This window comes from Scyliorhinus torazame, chromosome 5 (assembly GCF_047496885.1).
Source record: "Scyliorhinus torazame isolate Kashiwa2021f chromosome 5, sScyTor2.1, whole genome shotgun sequence".
Classification (NCBI taxonomy): domain Eukaryota; kingdom Metazoa; phylum Chordata; class Chondrichthyes; order Carcharhiniformes; family Scyliorhinidae; genus Scyliorhinus; species Scyliorhinus torazame.
The window spans coordinates 149,038,910-149,051,736 of record NC_092711.1 but is presented as its reverse complement, the minus strand read 5'-3'; the positions used below and the strand labels follow the sequence as shown (position 1 = coordinate 149,051,736).

The 12,827-nt window shown below is 45.5% G+C and overlaps 4 non-coding genes across 4 annotated transcripts; all 4 read left to right on the top strand.

Annotated features, from left to right (window-relative positions):
- The first annotated feature begins 8,235 nt into the window (after nucleotides 1-8,235).
- trnae-uuc (transfer RNA glutamic acid (anticodon UUC)) lies at nucleotides 8,236-8,307 on the top strand. Its single transcript has one exon. It is a non-coding gene; the product is annotated as a tRNA-Glu (tRNA).
- Nucleotides 8,308-9,523: 1,216 nt separating this feature from the next.
- Nucleotides 9,524-9,595, top strand: trnae-cuc (transfer RNA glutamic acid (anticodon CUC)). The gene has a single exon. It is a non-coding gene; the product is annotated as a tRNA-Glu (tRNA).
- A 1,196-nt stretch (nucleotides 9,596-10,791) lies between these two features.
- trnae-uuc (transfer RNA glutamic acid (anticodon UUC)) lies at nucleotides 10,792-10,862 on the top strand. The gene has a single exon. It is a non-coding gene; the product is annotated as a tRNA-Glu (tRNA).
- A 1,206-nt stretch (nucleotides 10,863-12,068) lies between these two features.
- On the top strand, nucleotides 12,069-12,140 carry trnae-cuc (transfer RNA glutamic acid (anticodon CUC)). The gene has a single exon. It is a non-coding gene; the product is annotated as a tRNA-Glu (tRNA).
- The last annotated feature ends 687 nt before the right edge of the window (nucleotides 12,141-12,827 follow it).

Below are 12,827 nucleotides of genomic sequence, written 5' to 3'. Positions count from 1 at the left end.
CCTGTAGATATCTCCAAAATTCTTGATTGTACACCCACTCCTAAGGAGGAGGGTCCTGAATTTTTTGACCGCTTTTGTGGAATTTACACTCTTTATTCCGGTGATGAGACTTTTAATGCGGGGTTGAAATCTCCCCAGTTCAATGCGCTGCTTATGCAGGTCGTGCCTGACCGCATAGCAACCAGTATTAAAACTAATAATATGGATTGGTCTGATAGCTCCAAATCCCACATGCGACGTGCTATCTCTTATTACTGGAGCAATGGCCGTGACCGCGAAGCTTTCAGAAGGGACCCTCCTACACCCAGAATAAAGTCGGAGTTTGTCCAGCGACCCCCTCGCAGGAACGCCCCACCATATGAACGTCACCAAGGCCCTCCCCGGCCTTGTCCTCCAACCCGAGACAGTGTCACTTGCTTTAATTGCAGACGGACGGGTCACTACGCTAGGGATTGCCCTGCTCCACGCAGAGACAGGGCACCCCCTCCACGGCGGTATGCTCCCTTCACTGACTCCCACCCCTATTGACTGGCCCGCTCCAATTTCCCGGTTCTCTCTGGCGACCACTCTGAGGAACCCACAGCTACAATTCACATTGAGGGTATTCCCGTCCCCTTCCTCATTGATACAGGGGCAACTGCTTCTACGTTGAATTTGACGTTAGTTAAACAGTATTGTTTTCCTCTCTCAGACGAATATGTGGAACTTTCTGGTTTTATGGGTGAGGGGGCTACATACCAACTCACGAAACCCCTTCTGGTTCAATTTAATGACCGTCAATGTTGTATTCCCTTCACTGTCACGCGTACCCTCGGTGTTAATCTTGCTGGCCGTGATCTGTTATGTCCCTTACAAGTTGAGATTGTTTGCGTTGACGACGGCGTCACGATCTCCACGGCTCCACAAGTCCAGCCTCGAAATTTACCCCTTTTCTTCACTCCCCAATGGTGGTCCGTTGATTTTGATCACTCCAATTTTTCACCTCCCTTGCATGTTCTTCATCCACACGTGACCCTTTGCTATGACCACACGGGGTGCTTGCCCGATTTGGAGACCATCTACCGGGACTCCCTCGGGTCCACGGTGGCGGTTACTTTCATCGCTCATGCTGAGGGAAAAGAGGGCTCTGCATTTCTTGTTGAAGTGCCCCTCGTATTCTGGAAACAGTCTGGACTAGTGGCACCTCACGTTACCCTCACTGTCAATGCAGGCTACAGTGCCAGGTCACTGGGCTTTCTGGTTGCTACCCTCCAAGGAAAATGTGATCCTTTTTATACTGGACGACAGACCTTCCCTGAAGGCACGTTACAGTATTTTTCACAGCCCTTTTGTGTTGATGGTACATTGAACCACCATCGGACCAACCGTTCCTCATCCCCAGAGATTCCTGCAGACTTATGGGCTGCGTCCAATCACAAAGTGGGTCTTACTAATGTGCCTCCAGTTCTCATTAAGGTTAAGTCCGGTGTGCCCCTGCCCTCCATTTCTCAGTACCCTATTCGCCCTGACGCTCAGGAAGGAATCTCCAGCATGATACAATCCTTCCTTCAACAGGGAATTTTGGTTCCGTGCCAATCGCCCTGTAACACTCCTATTCTTCCGGTTCCTAAGGTTGGGCGGCCGTCTGAATGGCGTTTGGTCCAGGACCTCCGCTGTATCAATCAAATCGTTGAACCCTTGCATCCCCTGGTCACTAACCCGGCTACAATCCTCAGTAATATCCCGCCTGAGGCAGCTGTCTTTACCCTTGTGGACTTACAACATGCCTTTTTTGCGATACCCCTTGCCGCTGAATCCCAGTATTTGTTTGCCTTCACATTCAGAGGGCACCAGTACACTTGGACTAGGCTACCGCAAGGTTTCATTCATTCACCGACACTCTTCTCACAGGCACTGCACTCCCAATTAGCTACTTTGACACCCCCGGGGGGATCTACTATTATACAGTATGTCGATGACTTACTCCTTGCTAGCCCTGACTTTGCTTCTAACGAACGCGACTCCATTTATCTGCTCACCCGTCTCCATTCCTGGGGATATGTAATACCACCTAATAAAGTACACAAAGGACAGAGGCAGGTTAAATTTCTGGGCGTTCTGATAAGCGCTACTGAACGTTCCCTTACGCAGGATCGTATTACTCCCATTTTGCAAACCACACTTCCTACCTCGCCAAAGCAGATGAGAGCCTTTTTAGGTTTAGTGAACTTTTGCAGACAATGGATTCCGAATGTTACTGCTCATACTAAGGAGCTTACTCCTTATTCCTCCCAGAATTCACCCCTTAAGTTTGAACTACCCGATTTAGCACAGCAATCTTTTGTTACTCTCAAGAACGCGCTGGCTTCCGCCCCGGCTCTAGGACGACCTCTTTATGACAGGCCCTTCCAGTTGTATGTTAATGTCCTTGACCTATGTGCCATGGGTGTCTTGACACAGGAACATGGTGACCAACGCCGTCCGGTTGCCTATTATTCTACTAAATTGGATCCAGTAGCTTGTGGTTTGCCCCCCTGCACTCAAATTCTCACTGCTGTACATGTGTTAGCTCAGGCAGCCTCTAATTTAACCCTTCATCAGCCCGTGCATGTGTATACCTCACACTCTGTTGTGGCTCTCCTTACATCTCAGCAGACCCAGCATCTGACACAGGCCCGCTTGAGCCGATATGAGGTCTCACTATTACAGAACACATACCTGTCTTTCCATTACTGTTCCACTTTAAATCCCACAGCATTCCTCGAACATCCCCCTGATGTACTTGTTGATCCACCACATGACTGTTTGCTTAGGAATCACTTCCTTACCGCAACTCGTCCCGATTTAACTGACCACCCTCTTGATAATCCTGATTTCACTTTTTATGTTGATGGCAGTTCTTCTATTTCCCAAATGGGTGTCCCGCAATCAGGGTATGCCATTGTTACAGACACTGACATTCTGGAAGCAGCTGCTTTCCAGATTCCAGTCTCGGCACAGAAAGCTGAGCTATTCGCCCTTACTAGAGCTTGTGTTCTGGCCAAAGACCAAAGTGCGAATGTGTACACAGACTCTAGGTACGCTTTTGGTGTCACCCACTATTTTGGCCGCCTCTGGCAGCAACGTGGATTCCTTACCTCTGCAGGCTCTCCCATTCTAAATGCTCTTTGGGTTAAAAATCTCCTCGTGGCTATCATTAAATGTGCTGCGCACACTTCCGGGTACACTCCTGTGCAATTAGGAAACGCCCGTGCTGATTCAGCCGCTAAGGCAGCATCTGCATCAGCCCCTATAATTGTTCCCGCAGGGGGTACACAGGCTTTAAATCAGCTACCTATTCTATCAGAAAAGGGCATGCCAGAGTTAGCTGAAATTCAAAGGTTACAGAGGGACGCCTCTGATTCTGAGCACACACTATGGAAGTCAATGGGGTGTTCGCACTCGTTGACACAAAACCTCTGGCTTACCCCAGTAGGTCAAGTTTGTGTTCCAGATTCGTCATTGCCGATACTTATTGATTATTTGCATTCTTGTACCCATCTTGGCAAGGAGGGAATGGTACAGCTACTTTTGAAAACTTGGTGGCACCCAGATCTGAATACAGCAGCACAAATGCGGCTGGATCGATGTCTTATTTGCATGAAAAATAATAAGGGTAAAGGCATTAAATGCCCTCCCGGAACAACCCCCTTGCCAGATGGTCCTTTTGCCTGCATACAGCTTGATTTTATTGAATTACCTAAAGTACAATGCTATAAATATTGTTTAGTGATCATTGATGTATTTAGTAAATAGATTGAAGCCTTCCCCACCACCAACTGTACTGCACATACGGTGGTAAAATTACTATTGACAGAAATTATTCCCCGATTTGGGATTCCCAGAATGCTGAGCTCAGACAATGGAACACATTTTGTGGCTCGAATCAATTATGAATTATGCGAAGCACTCAAAATTAAACAACAACTGCACTGCGCGTATCATCCACAGGCAGCAGGAATTGTAGAAAGAGCAAATGGGACCTTAAAAGAAAAATTATCTAAATTGACCGAAGAAACTGGATTAAATTGGCTAAAGATATTGCCTTTGGCACTGTTTCACATGAGGGTTACTCCACATTGGCGGTCCGGACTGTCAGCTGCAGAGATAGTCTACGGTCGGCCAATGAGGACTCCCTGGGATGCCCATGAAGAACCCCTAGAGGGAGTAGACCTCCACGTTATGGGAGATAAAATGCTGAGTTATTTGAAGCAATTAACATTTTCTTTAAAGTTTCTCCACTCGCAGGTAAAAGAGGCCCATCTCCCAGCAGCAGCCGGAACAAAGATCCCTCGATATCCAGTAGTCAAACCAGGAGACTACGTGCTGATAAAGAATTGGGACAGAGAGAAGTTAGGGCAACGCTGGAGCGGCCCTTTTCAAGTATTGCTGACTACACCGACTGCCGTTAAACTCGAAGGACGTTCAAGTTGGGTACACCTATCGGATTGTAAGAAGATTGGTTTCAGCCCCAACGAGGACGCAGAATGAGGATCTTCATTGTCACATTTGGACTATTTGGACTAATTGGTCTGAATGGCCATTCGACAGTAGGCGAACAAACTGACCAAGAGCTGCGTGCTAATAGCTTTCTATGTATGTCATATATTTATGCTGACAGATTGAATGTAAGTAACTGTTGGGTTTGTACCCGTATCCCCATCCATTCCAAGGAGGGGCTACCTCTCCAATCACTCCCATTCCACTTAGCAGAAACAGTTGAGTGGATACTGCGTCAAAACCGAACACAGGGGTTCGGTGGAGATATGAAAATTGGGAGATCGGCTGGCTATGGGATGACTAGATTTTTAGCCTGGTATCAACCTGGATATCCCCATGTTTCGAATCCCCCTGCCCTTACCATCCCATCGAGCACTGCGCAAGGATCCCTATGTTTTAGTAAATCAGGAGAAGGACCATCAATGGGGCAGAGTAGGTGTAACCTTACAACCGAATGGCAGGGACCGATACCAAACCCTCCAACAAGGGTATGTTTGTTCTTGATTGGTCCAGGGTGTGGAATAAAACATCAAATAGCTCATGGACGCATAATTCCCAGGTACCCTGGATGACAATGGCTGAGAATTTTACGGCCTGTAACGAAGTGTAAGACAGCTGTGTCAGCTAAGTGCCAAGTTCAGACCCTGACAAACTAGACAAAGCTAAGAATCCACATAATCGTATCATACAAGGCCAGAAGGGGGAAAATAGTGCCTGACCTTAGTAAAACCTGATAACAAAGCCATGATCCAGGAATGTCCCAATAACGCAACCTCCTCATGACCTAGGTCCATCTGCGTCAAGGCATCATGAGGGCAGAGGTGAAAAACAAAATAGGACCACGTCTTAAATCCTCTAAAGACAAAATACTGCAAATAAGCCGAGTCAGGGTCTTTCCATGACAACATGTTTGATCAGAAGTTATGACTGTATTGACATTTTTGAACAAGGTCTGTTTTTGTAAAATGATACAGCTTTTGTATAAATATTGAACGTTTTCTCCATGTCTTTGCGAGCTTGAGAAAGAATGAGCAGGTTTACCTTAACAGCTCTCTCTCTCTCTAACCTGTAGCCATCTGCGTGCAGACTTTGGTCAATAAAGACGAAGTTAGTTTTATCGAAACCAAGGTGTAAAGTTGTTTTTTTCACAGTCTTGAAGTAGGAAAAATTATAAAAGACGACAGTCAGCATGGATTTATGAAAGGGAAAATCATGCTTGACAAATCGACTGGAATTCAGCAAAATGAGGGAGATGTTGACGCGGAGCTGGGTTCGATTCCCGTGCAGGGCATGATGCTTTATTGTTGTCCAGCAAACCGTTCAACGAAGCTGAATCGCAGTTTCACAGAAAAGAGCTCTGCCAGAATCAGTGAAGTGAGATTTGTTGTTTCACATCAGAGCTGAAAAAGTCCAAGTGCAGCAGGTCGAGAACAAGTACAGATGCTGGAAGAGACGGAGAGATGTTGACGTCAGCCAAAATTTGGGTGGCAATGGGCCAGATGTTATTGCTCACCAGAGACAAGTATCTCCCAGGTTTGGGTGCAAATCTCGGGCGTGGCATCAGGAAAATTTCTCACTCAAATTATTCAGTGCATTGAGGTCTCAGGAGCTGAATACAACGAAAGAAGCATAAGTCATTTAGGGATTATGTAAATGCTGCGCGGAGGTTAAGTGAGCGGGGTATAATCTACCTGCATGTTTCTGAGCCTGTGCTCGGTGTATTGGGAGGTTTGCTCCTGGTTGGACTGTCCCCGGGATGGGCAGTAACCCGCTAATTGAAGCTGCAGTCCCCGCGTTCTGCTGGCAGCGGGTGAATGGAGAGTTTGGGTAAAATCCTGCTGCTTGTCCCTCTCTCACCCACTGTGGAGCCGGGGAAGAAAGAATCTCATTCAAAACTTGTGGAAGTATAAATGTCACACGGCTGTGAGATGACGTGTGTTAATGTTTAACAACAAATCGGAACGTGGAAGCTTTGCCTCATAGTTACAGATGAGTAAGTTTCTTGCTTATGCCCAGTATGAAACAGGGGAGTTTGTGTATGTTAAGCAAACGTGATAGTTTCACGTCAGAAAAAGATCAACAAAAATTCTAATATTGATCAAAACTTAATTGCGGAAAGGACTAACTGTCAATGTTTTGATAAATTGAAATGAGTTATTTGGAATTACTAATGAATGTCCGCCGGATAAGTTTCACAGCAGCCACAGTGATAAGGTTGGTGGGTTTAGGAAATTGGAAGTGACACATGAGCAGCTTTTGGGACTATTTCACCTCACTGTCGATTTCATGTTACAGCGAACAACAATCGGTGTTGTGATTGGCTGAAGATGTCACTTGTGTTCATTTTAAACATGTAATTTTGTATACTTCTAATGAAAACTCGGAAATCAAAACAAAAGGTGAATGATATACTGTAAACCCGGGTTAAACTTTTCCGTGTCAGTTTCCCTGGTGGTCTAGTGGTTAGGATTCGGCGCTTTTACCGCCGCGGGTTCGATTCCCGGTCAGGGAATGATGAATTATTGTTGTCCAGCAAAATGTTCAATGAAGCTGAATCGCAGTTTCACAGAAAGGAGCTCTGCCAGAATCAGTTCAGTGACATTTATTGTTTCACATCAGAGCTGAAAAAGTCACGAGTGCAGCAGGTGGAGAACAAATACAGAGGCAGGAAGAAACGGTCAGTGATTGGCTGCAATGCAAGTGAGAGAGCTGTTGACGCAAGCGCAAATCTGCGTGGTATTGGGCCAGATGTGATTGCTCTCACAGACAGAAATATCTCCCCGATCTCGGTGCAAATCTCCAATGTGATGACAAGAAAACTTCTCACTGAAATTATTCAGTCCATTGAGGTCACAGGATCTGAATACACCTAAAGAAGCTCAAAGGATGTTCCACTGACTGAGGGATTGTGTAAATGCTGCTCGGAGGTTAAGTGAGCGGGGTATAATCTACCTGCATGTTTCTGAGCCTGTGCTCGGTGTATTGGGAGCTTTGCTCCTGGTTACAGTGTCCCCGGGATGGGCAGTTAGCCGCTGATTGAAGCTGCAGTCCCCGCGTTCTGCTGGCAGCGGGTGAATGGAGAATTAGGGTAAAATCCTGCTGCTTGTCCCTCTCTCACCCACTGTGAAGCCGGGGAAGAGAGAAACACATTCCAAACTTGTAAAAGTGTAAATGTCACAAGGCTGTGAGATGACATGTTGTGTTAATGTTTAACAACAAATCGGAACGAGGAAGCTTTGCCTCATAATTACAGATGAGTAAGTTTTAATGTTCCTGCCCTGTCTGAAACAGGGGAGTTTGTTTATGTTCAGCAAACGTGACAGTTTCACTTCAGAAAAAGATCAACATAAACTGGAAACTTCAAATTTTGATCAAAACTTAATTGCGACAAAAAATGTTTTTAACAATTGAAATGAGTTATTTCTATTTACTGATGAATGTCTGCCGGATGTTGCGTTGTAAGTTTCACAGGAGCCACAGTGATCAAGTTGGTGGGTTTTGGAAATTGGAAGTTACACATGAGCAGCTTGTTGGGCTATTTCACCTCACTGTCGATTTCATGTTCCAGCGAACAACAATTGCTGTTGTGATTAGCTAAAGATGTCACTTCTGTTCATTCTAAATATGTAATTTTGTATATTTCTAATTAAAACTGGGAAATAAGAATGAAAGACGAATGCTTTACTGTCATACGGGTTAAAACCTTATTTGTCAGTTTCCCTGGTGGTCTAGTGGTTAGGATTCGGCGCTTTCACCGCCGCGTCCCGGGTTCTATTCCCGGTCAGGGAATGATGAATTATTGTTGTCCACCAAACCGTTCAACGAAGCTGAATCGCAGTTTCACAGGAAAGAGCTCTGCCAGAATCAGTTCAGTGACATTTGTCGTTTCACATCAGAGCTGAAAAAGTCGCAAGTGCAGCTGGTGGAGAACAAATACAGGGGCAGGAAGAAACGGACAGTGATTGGCTGCAAAGTGAGAGAGATTATGAAGCAAGCGAAAATTTGAGTGGTATTGGGCCAGATTTTGATGCTCACACAGGCACAATAATTCCCCCCCCCCCCCCCCCCCCCCCCCACGCCCGATCAGGGTCCGAATCTCGGGCGTGATGACAAGAAAACTTCGAACTCAAATTATTCAGTCCATTGAGGTCACAGGAGCTGAATACAACAGAAGAAGCTCAAAGGAAATGATACTCACTGAGGGATTGTGTAAATGCTGCTCGGAGGTTAGGTGAGCGGGGTATAATCTACCTGCATGTTTCTGAGCCTGTGCTCGGTGTATTGGGAGCTTTGCTCCTGGTTACAGTGTCCCCGGGATGGGCAGTTAGCCGCTGATTGAAGCTGCAGTCCCCGCGTTCTGCTGGCAGCGGGTGAATGGAGAATTAGGGTAAAATCCTGCTGCTTGTCCCTCTCTCACCCACTGTGGAGCCGGGGAAGAGAGAAACTTGTAAAAGTGTAAATGTCACAAGGCTGTGAGATGACATGTTGTGTTAATGTTTAACAACAAATCGGAACGAGGAAGCTTTGCCTCATAATTACAGATGAGTAAGTTTTAATGTTCCTGCCCTGTCTGAAACAGGGGAGTTTGTTTATGTTCAGCAAACGTGACAGTTTCACTTCAGAAAAAGATCAACATAAACTGGAAACTTCAAATTTTGATCAAAACTTAATTGCGACAAAAAATGTTTTTAACAATTGAAATGAGTTATTTCTATTTACTGATGAATGTCTGCCGGATGTTGCGTTGTAAGTTTCACAGGAGCCACAGTGATCAAGTTGGTGGGTTTTGGAAATTGGAAGTTACACATGAGCAGCTTGTTGGGCTATTTCACCTCACTGTCGATTTCATGTTCCAGCGAACAACAATTGCTGTTGTGATTAGCTAAAGATGTCACTTCTGTTCATTCTAAATATGTAATTTTGTATATTTCTAATTAAAACTGGGAAATAAGAATGAAAGACGAATGCTATACTGTCAGACGGGTTAAAACCTTGTTTGTCAGTTTCCCTGGTGGTCTAGTGGTTAGGATTCGGCGCTCTCACCGCCGCGTCCCGGGTTCGATTCCCGGTCAGGGAATGATGAATTATTGTTGTCCACCAAACCGTTCAACGAAGCTGAATCGCAGTTTCACAGAAAAGAGCTCTGCCAGAATCAGTTCAGTGACTTTTGTCGTTTCACATCAGCTCTTTTTGAGCTGAAAAAGTCACAAGTGCATCAGGTCGAGAACAAATACAGAAGCAGGAAGAAACGGTCAGTGATTGGCTGCAATGCAAGTGAGAGAGATGTTGACGCATCGCAAATCTGCGTGGTATTGGGCCAGATGTTATTGCTCTCACAGACAGAAATATCTCCCCGATCTCGGTGCAAATCTCCAACGTGATGACAAGAAAACTTCTCACTGAAATTATTCAGTCCATTGAGGTCACAGGATCTGAATACACCTAAAGAAGCTCAAAGGATGTTCCACTGACTGAGGAATTGTGTAAATGCTGCTCGGAGGTTAAGTGAGCGGGGTATAATCTACCTGCATGTTTCTGAGCCTGTGCTCGGTGTATTGGGAGCTTTGCTCCTGGTTGGAATGTCCCCAGGATGGGCAGTAACCCGCTGATTGAAGCTGCAGTCCCCGCGTTCGGGTAAAATCCTGCTGCTTGTCCCTCTCTCACCCACTGTAGAGCCAGGCAAGAAATAATCTCATTCAAAACTTGTGGAAGTGTAAATGTCACATGGCTGTGAGATGACGTGTTGTGTTAATGTTTAACAACATATCGGAACCAGGAAGCTTTCCTCATAGTTACAGATGAGTACTTTTTAATATTCCTGCCCAGTGTGAAACAGGAGAGTTTGTGTTTGTTCCGCAAACGTATGATAGTTTCAGTTCAGAAAAAGATCAACAAAAATTGGAAACTATTCTAATTTTGATCAAAACTTAATCGCGAAAAGGATTAACTATGTTTTCAAAAATTAAAATGAGTTATTTAAAATTACGAATGAATGTCCGCCGGATGGCGTGTTGTCAGTTTCACAGGGGCCACAGTGATGAGGTTGGTGGGTTTAGGAAATTGGAAGTTATACATGAGCAGCTTTTGGGACGATTTCACCTCACTGTCGATTTCATGTTACAGCGAACAACAATCGGTGTTGTGATTGGCTGAAGATGTCACTTGTGTTCTTTTTAAACATGTAATTTTTTATACTTCTAATGAAAACTCGGAAATCAAAATAAAAGGTGAGTGATATACTGTCAACCCGGATTACAATTTTTGTCGTATGTTTCCCTGGTGGTCTAGTGGTAGGATTCGGCGTTTTCACCGCCGCGGCCCGGGTTCGATTCCCGGTCAGGGAATGATGAATTATTGTTGCCCAGTAAAATGTTCAATGAAGCTGAATCGCAGTTTCACAGAAAAGAGCTGTGCCGGAATCAGTTCAGTGACATTTGTTGTTTCACATCAGAGCTGAAAAAGTCACAAGTGCAGCAGGTGGAGAACAAAGACAGGGGCAGGAAGAAACGGACAGTGATTGGCTGCAAAGTGAGAGAGATTATGAAGCAAGCGTAAATTTGAGTGGTATTGGGCCAGATTTTGATGCTCACACAGACACGATAATCCCCCCCCCCCCCCCCGATCAGGGTCCGAATCTCGGGCGTGATGACAAGAAAACTTCGAACTCAAATTATTCAGTCCATTGAGGTCACAGGAGCTGAATACAACAGAAGAAGCTCAAAGGAAATGATACTCACTGAGGGATTGTGTAAATGCTGCTCGGAGGTTAAGTGAGCGGGGTATAATCTACCTGCATGTTTCTGAGCCTGTGCTCGGTGTATTGGGAGCTTTGCTCCTGGTTACAGTGTCCCCGGGATGGGCAGTTAGCCGCTGATTGAAGCTGCAGTCCCCGCGTTCTGCTGGCAGCGGGTGAATGGAGAATTAGGGTAAAATCCTGCTGCTTGTCCCTCTCTCACCCACTGTGGAGCCGGGGAAGAGAGAAACACATTCCAAACTTGTAAAAGTGTAAATGTCACAAGGCTGTGAGATGACATGTTGTGTTAATGTTTAACAACAAATCGGAACGAGGAAGCTTTGCCTCATAATTACAGATGAGTAAGTTTTAATGTTCCTGCCCTGTCTGAAACAGGGGAGTTTGTTTATGTTCAGCAAACGTGGTAGTTTCACTTCAGAAAAAGATCAACATAAACTGGAAACTTCAAATTTTGATCAAAACTTAATTGCGACAAAAAATGTTTTTAACAATTGAAATGAGTTATTTCTATTTACTGATGAATGTCTGCTGGATGTTGCGTTGTAAGTTTCACAGGAGCGACAGTGATCAAGTTGGTGGGTTTTGGAAATTGGAAGTTAGACATGAGCAGCTTGTTGGGCTATTTCACCTCACTGTCGATTTCGTGTTCCAGCGAACAACAATTGGTGTTGTGATTGGCTGAAGATGTCACTTCTGTTCATTATAAACATGTAATTTTGTATATTTCTAATTAAAACTGGGAAATAAGAATGAAAGGCGAATGCTGTCAGACGGGTTAAAACCCTGTTTGTCAGTTTCCCTGGTGGTCTAGTGGTTAGGATTCGGCGCTCTCACCGCCGCGGCCCGGGTTCAATTCCCGGTCAGGGAATGATGAATTATTGTTGTCCACCAAACCGTTCAACGAAGCTGAATCGCAGTTTCGCAGGAAAGAGGTCTGCCAGAATCAGTTCAGTGACATTTGTTGCTTCACATCAGAGCTGAAAAAGTCAGGTCGAGAACAAATACAGAGGCAGGAAGAAACGGACAGTGATTGGCTGCAAGTGAGAGAAATGTTGACGCAAGCGCAAATCTGCGTGTTATTGGGCCAGATTTTGTTGCACACACCGACACAATTATCCTCCAGATCAGGGTCCGAATCTCGGGCGTGATGACAAGAAAACTTCGAACTGAAATAATCCAGTCCATTGAGGCCACAGGAGCTGAATACAACAGAAGAAGCTCAAAGGAAGGGCCACTCACTGAGGGATTGTGTCAATGCTGCTCGGAGGTTAAGTGAGCGGGGTATAATGTACCTGCATGTTTCTGAGCCTGTGCTCCGGGTTGGAGTTTACCCGGGATGGGCAGTAATCCGCTGATTGAAGCTGCAGTCCCCGCGTTCTGCTGGCAGCAAGTGAATGGAGAGTTCGGGTAAAATCCTGCTGCTTGTCCCTCTCTCACCCACTGTGGAGCCAGGTGGAGAACAAATACAGAGGCAGGAAGAAACGGTCAGTGATTGGCTGCAAGGTGAGAGAGATGCTGACGCAAGCGAAAATCTGGCTGGTATTCGGCCAGATTT